Raw genomic sequence first — 15,483 nt, forward strand, 5'->3', positions numbered from 1 at the left:
ACGAACGAATATAACTGCTAGCTATAGAAACGATTCACTTTGTTCTTCACGCCATTAAAAATGTTATCCACACCCTAATAACAACGGTTAGTGGTTGTGTTTCAATTGAGCAAGCACACAACTCTTTTGTTATCTAATTGCTTTAGTCATCAATCAATTCCGTTGAAACAATAACAATATATACGTCAGTCGTTTACAAAAGAATTCGACCTAGTATTTCGATAAATAATTTTTACAGAATTTAAACAAACCTATTAACATGATTTAACAGTGTTATACGTCATTTTTTAACCGAAAAAGTAACAAATCATTTAACATAAACGATGAATTAGTTTTTACTTAATTATAAAAGCTAAGATACTCAATACAAACATATTGGGTGTATTGAGTGAAAGAAAAGAATGTCTTATATACCTTTTAGCGCGCGCGCACACACACACACAGACACACAAAATAATCGGTTTAAGGTTGGATTATCAACTGCGAAACCTCCTTATATTCATTTTACAATTATTTCATTTTCTCTCTCTCACTCTCTCTCTCTCTCTCTCTCTCTCTCTCTGTGTGTGTGTGTGTGTGTGTGTGTTACAAACACACACACACAAACAAACAAACATGATGTATTTACAAGTAGCACTGTGGAAAGAGATTCCATCTAAGGAATGACCATCATTACTGCCGAGAAAAAATCTCGGTTCTTTCACATTATTAATGTGGATGCTTCCATCCAATCCCCAGCCAAACCAGTGTTTCTCCCGTGGTATCATAAATTCTACTAAAATTTGTTACTAGAATTCACTGACAACAGATAAATAAATTTTATAGGTTACGTAAAAAATCATTTCCTGTTATGCCATTATAAACAAATATTTTACGTTTAAAAATTTGCTAGAAAATTAAAAAAATCAGTGAGTACCGCAATTTATATTCAAAAATACTTATTTATTTCTATAAAATAATTAAAAAGATAAACGTAAAATTAAATTATTAATAATTTTATAGTTTTGCCGTTCGACCGTTGTCAATGATATGATGTCTTCAATTTTTATCCAGTAGTTTCCGAATTTTATTCCCTGACTAGGCATGGAATATTTTGTACGCCAAACATTTCAATACTTCAATCCCTCTTGAAGGTTTAAAGTGCTGTATTCGGTCGTAAAAATTCTGCTTGGATTCCAAAAATTTGGGTTTTGATTTTAACATTCGTGGCAAAGTATGATATCTATGACAAACATTCACTCGCCACGTGGCTGTTCCCATTAAAAAGTAATTAATAGCAAAATATTGTTACTCTAAATAGATATTCTTCTTAATTATTGAAGAAAATCAAGCTTCCTTTTTTCGTGTTTTTTTCTAAATTACTTGTCTGTTATATTTTGAAACAGCCCCGTGGCGACGGGATTTTTTTAATACGTTTCAAGTTTTTGTATGCTTAAATTACTAAATATTCTTTCTCTGGGTTTAAAGCGTAAAATTTTATTATAGATAAGTTTGATAGTAATAAATATTATTCAGATTCTTTGTACGAGTATATTAATTTGTTTTCGGGTTCGGGGTTAACATTTTTTTCTTTTTGAGGGATACCTTCACACTGTAAGTGTTTTTGGGGGTTTATATTATTCACCATTTTTTTATATCATTCTGTTTTTGTAATGAGAAGATTTACTCGTCTCCCAAACCGTGAGTCTTGAAAACTAATTTTCCAAACATATCATCAGATGAGATATGTAACCGGCATTAAAAAAAAAATTAAGGTCAAACAGTTTTCGTAGAACAGTATAAATAAACGTTATTATAAAACTTCTTATAATAACTGATCAGGTTTCTCAAAGATAAAGATGAATTGATTACATAACGGCGGTATACTGATTCACTACTTCCACAAAGCTTATTTACTTATTTAAGCAAATAAGCTTATTCGCTTATTGTCGGTGAATGGACGGGTATTAGCTGCTTACATCTGTAATCGTAGATGTTAAACTGAAATTAGAAACTCCATCGACTAAGCAATTAGAGAGATTCTAATAGTTTGGGCTATTTGAATCCGTAATGTGCAGCCGTAAAGTCTAAGGTTTGCTCGAGAATAGAGGAAAGATGAGCATTAGGCGACTCGTTAGGCAGTTTCACGTGTATGAGAGATGCAATTAAGATTTATATTTGTTTATTAAACAAATCTATACTTCTTTGCAACGTATATAATGTGGCCGTGAAACATCGTACCTTCTATCTGGAATTGACATTTACCCTCTTAATAGCTATTAAGAGGGCCCCATTACCATCTCTCTCTTTAAACCATTTGAAACCTAGTTGTTTAAAAATCGCTGTAACTTTAAAGAAAGGAAGATATATAAAAAGATGTAAAATCGTAAAATATATGTAATAATTTTAATAGTTTTTATAAATTTTAATTGATGAAAGTAAACAAGTTTTCATAGAGAAAAATTAATAAAAATAATAGTGTGTATTAATAAAATGTATATATATAGACCGATCGAAATAACTCATTTAGAGGGGAAAAAATTGTTACCTGGACTTTTATAAGTGAAAATGGTAAAGGGGCTTATAATAAATGTAAAAAAATAAATGCGTGAGCTGAGGTGGTGGAGGATTAATTTGGGGAGTTGAAAAGGGGTGGAAAATGGTATTATTGCGAATTCCGGCGAAAGTTGACGTCAAAAAAATTATCCAGTACAAAATTTGTAGATCATGCAAAAATCTAAAACTTATGTAAAAGTCACTTTTTAACATAACCTCAAAATTACAGAAAAAATGCGAAAAATCTTTTCTTTTGTTTTTATTTTTTATTTCCGCAAATATAATTTAATTTTGACAAAACTTGGTGAAAGTGAACTTTTCTGTGTCTTAAATAAACACAATTTTTTTAGATAAAAAAATAAAGAAGATTCTGAAATATTCATTTTTTCCAGTCTGAAACACTTAAAAAAAAAAAATTCCACTAAGAAAAATCATCGTATAGAGTTCTGCCGGTGCTCATTTTGTTTGTCTTGACAGATACTTTATGGTAAAATAAAAAAAATCTATAATCACGATTCAAAAACATGCTTAAAAATGTAAAAAAAAAATGATCTTGCAACAATGAATTTTTCTGTGATTTTTTATAATTTGTTTAAATTTTTTTTAAAATTCAATGGATATTTACAATTAAATAATACTAGGCCAATCTTGGTCTTTTTGGCAACTTTTTAACTCGATCTTCATCGTCTGATCCTTCATTAGAATGGGTTTCTTCCTGATCTTCAAACGTTTCTTCGATATCACTAAATTCCTCAGGTAATTGATTTTCCGTATTCAAGAAAAGATTTGGCTGCTCGATTTCATGTGAAATGTCTTCGGAATCACTGAAATCTTCCAAAATTTTGTCAAATTTCGAACCATTGTCCGAAACATGATATTTTTTATTAAATCTGTACATCGCAGTCCATGTTTTCAACACCCGCATCTATTACCTTCACAAATGGTTTCGCAACGGCAAGAGATTGTTTTTAATAAATTTTCAGGCATGACTGAGACTTCTGTAAAGCGAGGTATGAGTATTTTAGAATTATTCGCAATTACTTCTTTCCAGCCCCATTTAGTTGCAGTTATTTTGTTTCCAAGCCACGTTTGAAGCTGAAAGTATGCTCTATAGGAGTGTTGTGTAGCTGCTCCAACCGTTGGTGGTAACTTTTCTAATTTAAACTTAGACTTTGCTGTTAGTACTTTGTATTGCTGAAATCTCAAATCATTCAGAGATAATTTATCATTTGTGCATTTGTAAATAGATGAAATTAATTTACAACCATTTCGAGCAATCGCTTTTGGTTCTACATTAGTCTGATAAAAAGGCTTTACCAACTCTGTCAACTCGAGAGTTTTAATCAGTGAATTTAATGTTGTTTTTTTTTCCTTTGCCTGCAAAAGCAGATGTTGTGTCACAACCAGTAAAACAATGTAAAAACCAACAATAGAACGATAATCTTCACTCTTAAAACTATTTGACGAATACATTGAGTCAACCAATTTGATTGAATACATTGCCTGAACCTGGCTTGAGAAAGAAAATTGGTTGCATTAGTCGAATTTAATTGATTTAACAGAACCAAAAGATATCTTGGCCAACAACGACAGTTTTTTATATTCGGTGACTCCTGTTGCTGCATTTATAACCTTATTTTTCTCGGAGATTTCTATTGCTGTATTAATAATTAATGAATCTGCATCTTCTTCTGCTTGTTTAATTGTACATCCTTCAAATCTAAATGCTTTTGATAACTCTTCTATTAATTGATTTTTATTTTTATCATTTGACAAAAATTTATCTTCTGAAAATTATATTTTTGTGTGCGGTTCAATATTAAAAAAAGGAACACTCGAAGAATTTTTTCGCCTTAAGCGTTCAGTTGTTTTTGTTAAGATATGCAGTTGAGATTTTATTATCAGCCTCATTGTCCGGATAACCATCAAATACTACACTGCTATTGTCTGCATAACGGTTGCGTACAAAAGACAAATATTTTCTGGTGATCACTTCAGTGGTATTTTTTTTGCCAAACAACTTTGTATAACAGAAATCCACTATCAATAACATGTACTACATTTTCGGTAGTTGGTAGAGCTTCAGTGCTAGTGAAATGATTTAAGGTTTTTCAGTGATTGCAATTTAACGTTTTTTCTGAAGCCGTTTGCTGTAAAAAATGATAGCGGAAACGGAGCTGCACGCCCATTCGCCTCTTGTTTAGATCCTTCGGTACACAAAATTATTCGACTTAGATGTTTATAGCAATATTGTAAAAAAATAAAGTTTCAGGTCAAAAAATTAAACACAGTTTCTTTTCTATTTTTTTTCGTACAATTGAATGGAGTAATCAGTTTTTTATTTTTTTTTAAATTTAAACAAATTATCAGCAATTACTAAAAAATTCATTGTTCGAGTAATTTTTTAGTTTTTGCATTTTTAAGCATGTTTTTGAATTGTGATTATAGACTTTTTTTTATTTTACCAAAAACTATATGTCAAAACAAAAAAATGAGCACCGGCAGAAGTCTGTATAATGATTTTTCTAAGTAGAATTTTTTTAAAAGTGTTTCGGACCGGAAAAAATGAATATCTCGGAAATTGATTTTTATATCTACAAAATTTGTGGTTATTTAAGATACAGATAGGTGTGCTTTCACCAAGTTTCGTCAAAATTAAGTTATTTTTGCGGGAATGAAAAAAAAAGAAGATTTTTCGCATTATTCTCGGAAATTTTGAAGTTATTTTAAAAAGTGACCTCTACGAAAGTTTTAGATTTTTGCATGATCTATAACTTTCGTATTGAATACCTGTATATAATTTCAATTTATAAAAGTCCAGGTAACAATTTTTTTTCTAAGTGTAATTTGATTGGACTAATAGCAAAAAATATACCAAAAATTTAGTTAATACAATAACACAAAGTACTCAAATATTTTCCATTAACGTAAACAATATGTAACTACTATTTCGTGCAACACTATTCACGTAGACAAACAAGAGTATTCATACAAGATATCTATATAGAAGAAAAAGAAAACAGAAAAACAATTGTTATAAGTTGTTTATCGGTTTCCAAGGTTAACAATATTTTATGCGTAGCTTTTGAAAAAATTCCATGCTTCGTTAAATAAAAGAAAGGCGGCAAACAAAATACTTTTCAATGTAGACGTAAGAAAATATTTGGCCAGTAGCAAAAATCTTTTCCTCTTCTTAGAGACACAAGATACAAATAAATCTTAAAATTAAGTTTTAGAATATCTACACGCACGCACACACACACACACACACACACACACACACACACACACACACACACACACACACACACGCACACACACGCACACACACACAAATAAGATTATATTAAAGTGAATTATGTTTATCTAATTTTGTATATTTTTTAGCGCTTCCTAAATTTATCACAAAAAGAAGTACATAAATATGTAATTCTAAGTGTATTAGTCTTTTTATTTTATTTCCGTGATGCATGTAAAATCATTTGAGCAGCACTAATCACGTTTGGTTTCTCTGAAAATGCTGATGAACATTAGGTAATCAACCTTTATCAAAAAAAAAGTAACAGTATCGTTTTTATGGTTAAGTATCATATGCATCTAACATGTTTTAGCATACTGGTACGTATCAATTTATTCAATTCTGATGAAGACAAAGGAAAGTCATGTTAGCTCCTGCTTACTTTCTTTAGTAAGCGTTGCATAATATGCTTGTTTTTTTTTTTTTTTTAACTGAATTTTTACGGGCATCGACTGCTAAGGTCATTAGCCCTTGTCACATTCTTTAAAAGAAATTATTATCTCCATCAGGATCGTCATATGTAAGGGTGTAAAGGGCTCTTACATTTTATTTAAAAACACAAACTTCAAAATAAACATTAAAACATAAAAGACAAGGACAATCACAAACACTTACGGGGTGTAAAGGACCCCAATATTAAAATTTGAGATAGGTTCTCAAAAGACCATGAAATTAAAATTAAAATTAAACTTATCAATACCATATCTTTCTTTCTTTCTTCTACGAAGTCTCATTTATAGTTTGTTTAAGCACCCTCGGGGCGACCAGAACCGCCGTTGAGCAGTATATCAGTCATGCCAGGGTGCCGTAGCAGTTGAATCCTTCTTATATCAGGCCATAGGCATGCACGGCGTACACCCATAGCCTCGCGCCCTCAATCCACCCTTGAGGGTCCCCCATGCCATCATCGGACACACCCCGACTCACTGCTCTTGAATGCAGGTGAGCCAAAATGGCCTAGGCAAGAGGGCTACCTCCCGTCACTATACGTGCCACGCTTCGAGACTCCCTTATATGTATATATAATACTACCGCTTAGAGTATCTTTTACCACAGCTTTAAACTTCCATTTTATAGGCTTTTAAGAAGTCTACTGGCGTGTAAAAATGCAACTATATTTTCTTCATTTCCATTATCCAGATCAGCACTAATATTATTTGTAAGACGGAACCTCGTTCTGAGGTCCTCATATATGGTACACTCTTCTATTAGATGCTTGATTGTCAGTGTTTTATTACAAACACCGCACATTGGTCTCACTTCGCCGGTTAACAAATATAAATTTGTTAATCGCGTGTGACCGATTCTAAGTCTGGTCACCGCTACTTGTTCTCGGCGAGTCAACTTAAAGTCGCTTTTCCATTTATAAGGAGAAATTTTAACTGAGTTTAATTTTGTATTTAAACTCCTCCATTCAGCGTTCCACTTGTTTTTTACTATGTTTGTTAGACTTTGATGAGGAATTCTCTTCCTACAAAAGTGTACACAGCACGTTTTCTCTGGTGAGAATTGGAATCCGTTATTCCTTGCAACTTCATTTAGAGCATTGATCGCTCGTTGAAATTTGTACCTCACCATAGCAGTCTTGTTAATGGCATACACAATTGCCAGATCATCAACATAGACGCTTTTGCTGATTTCTACTGGAATGGCAAGTATCAATTTATTAATGCCAATGGTAAACAAGGTACCGCTCAACGGCGAACCCTGCGGTATGCCATTTTCCAAGATTCTTTCACATGAATATTCATTGTTGACACGTACTTGGAAGGTACGGTCATTCATGTAGTTGCTGAGCAGTATAGGCAGGTTGCCACGAATGCCCCATTCATGTATCTGGAGCATTATACCATGACGCCAGGTCATATCGAAAGCCTTCTGAAGATCAAAGAAGACTCCGACACAATGTTTCCTTTTAATAAAGCTGTTATATATAATGTCCTCTAAGCTGATCATTTGATCAGTGGTAGAACGGTATTGCCGAAAACCTGCTTGATACGGTGATATCAGGTTTTCTTTTTCCAAAACCCAGACGAGTCGATTATTAATCATTTTTCCAGTATTTTTCCCATAGCACACGTCAAAGAAATAGGACGATAGCTATTGGGCTCTGTTAAATTATTATTTTTCTTTGGTACTGGAACAACATGAGCTTTTTTCCACTGCCGCGGGTACGTTCCATCCCGCCATATTTTATTATAAAGTTCTAATAATCTGCGTTTTGCAGTGGTATTCAGCTGCCTGATCATATTATAATGGATTTCATCCGGACCAGCAGCTGTGTTACCTGCTTTTTCCAACGCTTTCGCGAATTCTTCCATTTTAAATGGTACATTATATGAGTAATTATACTCAGTTCTAAAATTTAGTAGACCTTCGAGTTCTTCTTTTTTGGTTCGAAAACCTTCCTCGTAGTTGGCCGTTCTGCTGGCCTTTTCGAAGTGATTGGATACCAGCTCTGCAATTTCATATGGAGTGTCTTTTATTTCATCTTCATCTTGAAGGCTAGTTATGGGAGCAAAATCATTACGCCCACAAATCGCCTTCACTTTCCTCCAAACATCTGATGCAGTAGTAGTTTTGTCGATGGATGACACGTATTGCTGCCAGGATCGTTTTTCGAGTCTATCATAAGACGTTTTGCATACCCCCTGTATTTCTTAAAGGCAACAAGATTTTCTATGCTAGGACGCTTCTTAAAGGCGTTATACGCCCTTTTCTTTCTTTTAATAGCTTCACTTATTTCATCGTTCCACCATGGAACGGGTTTTTTCGTAAGTTTCCCAGATGTTTTGGGAATATATCTCGATGCCGACTCAATTATTGCATTTGTTATGGCGTCGACATCGTCTCCGATAACTCCAGTTGTTTCCGGGAGTATCGTTCTAGCTGTGAATCTCGTCCAGTCTGCCTTTTCAAATAACCATCTTTTAGGGATGGGATATATTGTTCTTGTAACATCAGTTACAATTTGCACCGGGAAATGATCGCTTCCATACAGATCGTCTATGACATAGAAGCTGTACCTCGGTGCTATCGATCCGCTTATAAGTGCAAGATCTATACAGGACGTCGATCCATCTCTGGCATTGAAAAAGGTTCCTGATCCGTCGTTTAAAATAATAAGTTCTGAATTCATCAGGAACCCTTCCAGTTCTCTTCCACGGGGATCTACTCGATCTGATCCCCAAAGAGAATTATGAGCATTAAAGTCACCCATCAGTAAAACAGGTGGGGGAAGCTCGGAAATTAGTCTTGCTATGTCATCCTTATTCCAATCAAAATACGGCAAGTATATGCTGCAGACAGTGACCTGGAGCGGACGCTTCATTCTAACGGCGACCGCTTGTAGGTTTGTGTTTAGAACAACCGCTTCGGTGGTAGCTCTAGTCGATGTTAATATAGCTACTCCACCTCTAACTCTTATATTTGGCGGTTGATCTCGCCGTAATATATTGAATCCTTTTAATTTAAAATTTTCATTTCGGCGGAAATGTGTTTCTTGCAGACATATACAGATCGGGTCTACATCATGTACCAAGCGTTGGAACTCATGGATGTTTGAAAAACATCCATTGATGTTCTACTGTACTATCGACTCACTAATTTTTAATTAAATTATTGTCTGGGTTTTGCTTTCGGCCATCCTTTTTTTCGCTTCTTCTCCATGTTGCGAACAGCAGCATGTTCGCGGAGAAGGTCGTCGCCTGTAACAGTCTCTGTAGGAGTCACCTTTTTTTTTTATCAAGAATGTCACTGAGACGGACTTGACATTCTGCTTTGGCGTCCGTTTTCTTGAGAGTAAGAGCAACTTTCTGTGTTTTATCTTCAGGAGGCTGTACTAATATCTTTGGCTTTATTGGCTCTTTACTATTGAAAGGTTTCATTTTATTGTCTATAATTCTTTCAATCATATTAGCCAAGGCAGGAGCAAGTTTACTTATGAGTTGACCCTCATCGACAGCAACTGGAGCAGTGACAGGAGCGGCAGCCGCAGCCTGAGCGTAAGTTGTTGTTGCTCTAGGCTTACGGGCGTTAACTATCTTCTTTGCATCGAAGTAGCTGACCTTTTGCAGGGTTTTTACTTCCTGCACAGCTACTTCATCTTTGTAGACAGGACAATTCCTTGATCTACAAGAATGCGCTCCTTTGCAATTAATACATGTAGGAGGCTCTTTACACGGCTCTCCCTCATGCACCTCTTCACCGCACACGCATATTTGCGGTCTTACGCATCTAAGAGCGGTGTGGCCAAAGCGTTGGCACTTGAAGCACCTCATAGGCTGTGGGACAAATGCCCGCATATCCAAACGGTGAATCCCCGCTCTTATCTTTTCTGGCAAAGTAGGCCGGTTGAAAGTGAGGACATGAGAAGCTGAGGCTAAGACCTCACCGTTCCTTCTCATGTTCAATCGACGGCACTCTATTACTCCTTGTGCTGCCAGTTCCTCTACAATCTCTTGCTCCGAACAATTTAAAAGATCCCGACAGACCACAACACCCCTTGAGGTGTTGAGCGTGCCGTGGGGATCAAAACGTACAGCTAATTCTTCAATTTTCTTCAGTCCTAGAATCTTCTGAGACTGTATATCATTAACAGTCTCTACATGAAGTCCCGTGTAAGTTTTTTTTATTTCTTTAACAGGGCCTCCAGCACATTTGTTTATTTCTCGAGCGATGAGGAAAGGACTCACCTTCGAGAAATTACCTTCTTCCTTCGTAATAACCAAATACTTAGGTTTTGGGATGCTGCTCTTGAAAAAAAGCTTTCTGCAAGCTTTTCCTAGCCTCAATCTCAATCCTCTTAATCTCCGTACTCTTTCGGCGTTTCGCTTCAGGCGAAACAGCCGGTTCTAAACGAGCGTGTTTGCGTGAACCCTCTGCCACGTTTAATTGTTCAGTTTCCATGAACAAATAATCCCTTCTGTAGTAAGGCTAGCCGCCGGGGTACACCCCCACTCCAGGGCTACCAACCCTGGAGGTCCGTTCCGGTACTCCGGTGGAACCGGCATATGTCCTGGCAGAGAGCGGATGCGCAGTCTCTGCACTGACTCCAGGCCCCTACACACCGAAGCTTTCAGGGCTCCCATGCTCCGAACATGGGCACCTTAACTACATGCTTGTCATCGCGGAGGGCATGTGGACGACGAAAGGTCTCCGTTACACCTGCAAATAACTTTGACCGTGGCCGCCACATCGCCAGCTCTAAAGGCGGTATTAATCCATTTCCGTAATCGTTAAGAATGTCGTATCTGCAGGTAGCCGTAAAGTCCAGTCCTGTAATTCGGCCTATAGATGTAAATCGACTGAAATAGCATATCCGAGAAACAACACTCGGAACCCCTTTAGCCAGCTATATGTAATGTACTTGAGTACAGCTGTTGCCGCCCTGGACGTGGAACGTAGATGTTGTGTTCCGGACGTGGGGAATATCTACCTCAGGGCAGGTTATTCAATGAGGCGAGTTGTGGACGGCACCGAGTGCAGACGTGTTTCTTAGCTCCGCGATATTTTACTTTTTGATTGGGTTTTTTGGATTTTTTACTGGATACGGACATCGGAAATTATAGTGGTATGGTTAATGGACACAAGTGCAAAGTTTTTTGAGTTTCGGTTTGGTGTTTTTTTTTTTGAAAATACAAAATTTTGAGGAAAGTGTAGAGAACTTTTAGTGCTACAGCCCTTTTGGACAACGGTTAAGAACCGAAGGGGTGTGGGATTGTAAGTAAATACAACTACACGGACAGAGTGAGTTAAAAAGTACTTTGAATAAGGTTTTTTTTTTTTTAAGTGTTTAAGTATATACATTTAACTTATATAGAGACAAATTTAGCAAGTCAAGCGACAAGCTCTGGCTTGTTCGTGACGTCATTGAAATACAAGTAAACAAGGACTTGTAAAATTTTCAGAAGTTTTACTGTGTACTAGTAGAAATTTTTCTAAGTGTTTGCGATACTTTACACGGGCAAACTCCTATCCTCCATATCTCCTATAGTTTTTACCATAGAACCAAAATTCCCAAATATCTATCCGAAACCAAAGATTTCTGACCTTCTGACCCCCTCATATTTTGACCCCCCCAAAAAAAATTTTTGACCCCGGATTTGGACACATACATTTTACTTCCCCCCCAAACCCCCCAACATCCTCCCAAAAAAGGGGGCGAGTGCCCCCCTTTTTTGGGGGGCACCCGCCCGTGTGGGGTATCATAGGACTCGGAATCAACCCCTGATTTCGAATCCGAGTCATGAGAAGACGAAGCTCGCTTCCAATAGAAGATAAGGCCTCTCCAGAGGCTGGGCCCTCGAGGGGAACTGCCGGAAGGAGGGATGGTGTTTCTGAAGTCTCAGAAGACATGGACATTACAGGATTAAATCAAGGAAAAGCAAAGTGGAAGACAGTAGAGGGGAGAACCGCCAAGCGGGCGAGAGCAGGCTCATCATAAGAAGAGGAGGCCCCCACCTTAATTTGAAGGAGGTTACGTACAGGCTGGGTAATGCACTATTACAGCTTAGGCAACTAACTGGCAAGGCCAGTGTAACGGCAATCAATGTGGATTATGATCTGTATGGTAGTGGTGACGGACTCATTGCTGTTGAGGTAAGCGATAAGATTATAATAGGTGTATATATCAGCCCTAACTGCAGCAGGGAATCTCTTAAGAACAGACTCCTTGACCTCCAACATGTCATTATACGAGCGCGGAAGAGAATTGTAGTCCTTGGAGACTTTAACTGCAGGGCTGTTCTAGCTGGAGCGGTCTCCTCGAACGCTAGAGGAAAACTCCTGGAGGAATTGCTGGCAGCGACAGGAATGACATGTATTAATGACGGAACAGCCACCTACCAAGCAAGAGGGCATCAATCGGTCCTGGATTTAGTTATAATTGATGGAAGGATGCGCACTGATGCAGCTGATTTCATGGTTCTTAATGACGAAACAGCCAGCGATCACAGAGCCATCTTTGTTAACTTCAGAGAGCAACGGCCAGAAATAAGACAGATAAATAACAATATCAGACTGTCTGATCAACAGATATATAGAGTGGCTAATAATGCGGCAAATAGAATTAGAAATAGTACTCAGATAACACCTGAAATATTCCAAAATATAGTTAAAGAAGAGATGGCGAACATACCGAGGAGAAATAATATTAAACATAATATGGTCTACTGGTGGTCCAGGGAGATAGAGGAACAGCGTAGAATTATGCAAAGACACAAGAGGACGGCCCAGAGGTTGCGAGCTAGAGTTGGTTCGGAAATAGGATGTAACATTGCGACAGAGCAATATAGGCAAGCGAGAAAGACGCTTAACTTCCTCATAAAGCAGGCCAAAAGAAGGAAATGGTTAGAACTATGCGAGGAGTTGAATGCTGATCCGTGGGGAAAGGCTTTCAAAATAGTAACCAAGCGGCTTGGGAGACAAGCTCCGACACTGAATGAAGAAACGGCAGCGTTGCAGATCAGAAAGTTATTCCCCAGAACGGAGGAGCCATATAATAGAGAGGTGATAGAATGCCATGGAGGAAGATTTACACAAAAAGAGGTCATGGAAGCTATAAATAAATTAAAAAATAAGAAAAGCCCCGGCCCCGAAGTCATCCGAGCGGCCATCATTAAGATAATAGCTGGGATCGTACCTTGGGAAATAGTCGATGTAGCTAGCTACGGCCTACAAAATAGAAGCTTCCCTGAATGCTGGAAGGAAGCAAGAACAGTCTTCCTCCCAAAGGCAGGACAAATTCAAGAGAACACAGCATATAGACCGATTACGCTCATAAATAATATGGGGGAAGTAGTTGAAAGGTTGTTAGAAAATAGACTTAGAGATGAAATAGTTGAAAAACAATGTCTACATCCGGAACAATACGGATTTAGAAAGGGATGGTCCACGGTGACCGCAGTCGAGAAAGTAAAAAACTGGGCATTAAATTGCAGAAGCGGTACATGGAGGACTAGAAAAATCCCCATGATCATAATGCTTGATGTTAGAAACGCATTTGGTACGGTCCCCTGGACAGCCATCATTGAGGCGCTTCAAGCCATGCAAATAAGTAAATACTTAGTAAATCAGATAGATCAATATCTGCAAAATAGGTTCATAGAGGTCAAAACCCTAGAAAGGAAAGCCATATTTCAGGTATTCGGAGGGGTGCCGCAGGGATCTGTCTTTGGCCCAACCTTATGGAATGTTTTCTATGATAAAATCTTCAGGCTGAACTACCCCGAAGGGGTATCGATAGTAGGATACGCGGATGATATCGCAATATTAGTAGAAGACAGAGATATTAATGAACTGGAGAACAAGGCAAACCAATCGCTTAGAACAATTGATGAATGGATGGAGGATAACAAATTAGAAATAGCTCCTAATAAATCCTGTTGCCTGGTCCTCTCGGGTAGAAGACCATTAAGAAGTGTGAATCTAAATATCAGAGGACAGAGAATTGATGAAGTAAAAGAAACAAAATACTTGGAGGTACTTCTGGACAAAAGTTTAAGGTTCAGCAAGCATATTGATATGATTTGTGGGAGAGTTACTCCTGCTGTAAAGGGATTAAGAGGATTATTTCAAAACCACGGCACACCTAAAATGGTTATTCGAAGATTGATAACCGCGGCTATCACTTCAACGGTACTGTATGCGGCTCCCATATGGGGGGCGGCAATGAACATACAGCGAAATAAAAAGAAGTTGAGAAGTGTCCATAGACTGGCATTGCTGCGTGTAGCTGCTAGTTACTGTACGGTATCGTATTACGCGCTGTGCGTACTGACCGGGGTCCTACCCATAGACCTTCAGATAAAAGCCAGAACCCTCAGACACAGCGGTATGTCGAAAGAAGAGATGGAAGGGATTATAGAACAAGAATGGCAAGAAGAGTGGACAGGGTCCAGAGTGGGAGAATGGACCAGACGCCTAATCCCTAATATTAAAACCTGGAATAACAATAGACTCGGAGATGTCAATTTTTACATGACACAATTACTGACGGGGCACGGCTCTTTCGGTCAGTATCTGTATAGGATCGGGAAGAGAGCCACCCCGCAGTGCATCTATTGTCCAGAGAACGACGATGCCGAACATACGTTGTTCATATGTCCAAGATGGGCCGTTAACAGAGGTCAAATAGTAATTAATGGTCTTACACCAGAAAATCTCATAAACTGGTTGGGGTACAACAATGAGAACTGGGAATGGTTCCGCAGGTTCGCCGGGGAGGTCCTGCGGGCCAAAGAGGATGAAGACAGAAGAATGGGAGTATAAACAGTAGGGTAGGGCGGACAGTCACTCCATGGAGGGCCTGTACGCATTGGTGTGCGGGTACCTGAGAAGGGGGTGAACTCCAGGGGAGTTTGAGTTTGGGTTAAAATAAAAGACCAAGTCCCGGTCGGCGGGGTCGTCCCTGCGGGAGCCTAGGCTCTTTGTGGGGTCGGCGCTGTCGATTAGAGGCCAAAGGCGTAAAGACTGAGTCCCGGTTCCCTGCTGAGGCGCTGGGGGACGGCATAGCCGGACCTTGGCTCTAAAGCGGGGGAAGGCAGGCAATGTAAAACAAAAGATCCGCGACCGGGGAGGCCAACCTGCCGTGCCGGACGTATAGCCGGCGGGTGGGGGACGCCTCCTTTGAGAGTAAAAGGACACTCTCC

Source organism: Lycorma delicatula, chromosome 4 (assembly GCF_047948215.1).
Source record: "Lycorma delicatula isolate Av1 chromosome 4, ASM4794821v1, whole genome shotgun sequence".
NCBI lineage: Eukaryota > Metazoa > Arthropoda > Insecta > Hemiptera > Fulgoridae > Lycorma > Lycorma delicatula.